This window comes from Dipodomys ordii, unplaced genomic scaffold, assembly GCF_000151885.1.
Source record: "Dipodomys ordii isolate 6190 unplaced genomic scaffold, Dord_2.0 Scaffold7, whole genome shotgun sequence".
In the NCBI taxonomy this organism is placed as follows: Eukaryota; Metazoa; Chordata; class Mammalia; order Rodentia; family Heteromyidae; genus Dipodomys; species Dipodomys ordii.
In genome coordinates this window covers 20,359,969-20,361,747 of record NW_012267223.1, presented here as the reverse complement: position 1 = coordinate 20,361,747, position 1,779 = coordinate 20,359,969, and positions in this window count along the sequence as shown.

Genomic DNA, 1,779 nt, shown 5'->3' with positions numbered 1-1,779 from the left:
AGTTCAGGCCCCATGACCGGACCCAAAAAAAAAAAGAATCTCACGGACTTTCCTGCACCAGCTGGCTTTGAACCATGATCCTCAGATCTCAGCCTCCTAAGCAGCTAGGATTATAGGCGTGAGCCACCAGAGCCAGACTCCTGAGCTTCTTTTTGCTCAAGGCTAGCCCTTTAACACTTGAGCCACAGCACCACTTCCAACTTTTCTTGAGTAGTTTATTAGAGATAAGAGACTCACAGACTTCCTTGCCCAGGCTGGCTTTGAGCCACACCCTCAGATCTCAACCTCCTGAGTAGCTAGGATTGAAGGTGTGTGCCACCAACACTAGGCTTCTCAAGTATTCTTTTGTACAGCTGCTGTTATGACAATAAAGAGAGTTTAAGAAGCACAAATTCAAGTGGCGCTGTGGCTCAAGTGGTAGAGAGCTCGCCTTGAGCTGAAGAGCTGAGGGACAGTGCCTAGGCCCTGAGTTCAAGCCCCATGACCTACATAAAAAAAAGAGTCTCACAGACTTTTGCCGGGTGCTGGTGGCTCACACCTGTAATCCTCAGCTACTCAGGAGGCTGAGATCTGAGGATCGAGGTTCAAAGATAGCTCGGGCAGGAAAGACCGTGAAACTCTTATCTCCAATAAACCACAAGAAAATCAGAAGTGGTGCTGTGCTCAGGCAGTAGAGCACTTACCTTGAGTTGAAGAGCTGAGGGACAGCACCCACGCCCAAAGTTCAAGCCCCATGACTGGCAAAAAAAAAAAAAAAAAGAAGCACAAATTCAGGGTAATGGTTACTCCAACAGAAAAAGGAAGAAGATGGGGCTGGGAATGTAGCTCAGTGGTAGAGTGCTTGCCTAGCATGCATGAAGCACTGGGTTTGATTCCTCAGTACCACATACACAGAAATAGCCAGAAGTGATGCTGTGGCTGAAGTAGTAGAGTGCTAGCCTTAAGCAAAAAATGCCCAGGGACAGTGCTCAGGCCTAGGACTGGCACAAAGAGAGAGAGAAGGGGAAGGGGAAGGAGAGGGGAGGGAGGGAAAGATGGAGGGAAGAAGGAAGAGGAGATCTATGAAGAAATCCTAGGGGACTTTGGCTTGTTAAATTGAGAGATAAGATGATACAATGGTCAACTGCATATGTGATGGGGGGGGGGGAATGTGGGGTGTGGGTGTGTAAAGTGTTGCTAGGGGTGGAACCCAGGCCTTCTACATGCTAGGGCATCGCTCTACCACTAAGCTATACTCCAGCCTGTGGTGTTTTATTTCTTAGGTATATGTTGCAAATATTCTTTTGATCTATTTGATAGTTCATAATATAAGTTTGAAAGAAAATCCTATCAATATAGGTTTTAAGTTTCCGCTTTATTAATACATCTAGTGCAGCCTCCAACACTGAAGGCTTTGGCTTAGTCAGACTTATCTTTCCTAATACCTTTGTGGTACCACATGATGGCCATAAAAGCCTGAAAAATACTTGCAATATGATGAACAGATACCGTTGGTATGTAATAAGCTATAATTCTTTATGTAAGTGGTTAAAATGAGAACATGCCTCCTTTAGCAATTTACTTCAGTTTCGCAGAGGCTCCCCAATACCTGGAGGGGCACTCTAGGCCACGCTGTCCTCTGGCTGCATTCGTTCATTTGCTTCTTCACTTTTCTTCCTACATTAATGAAGGAATCCATACATAAAATACAGCCACATAAAGTAGCTTGTCATATTTGACAAGAAAAACATTTCTAGGGGCTGGGAAGGTGGCTCAGTGGTAAAGCCCTTGCCTTGCATG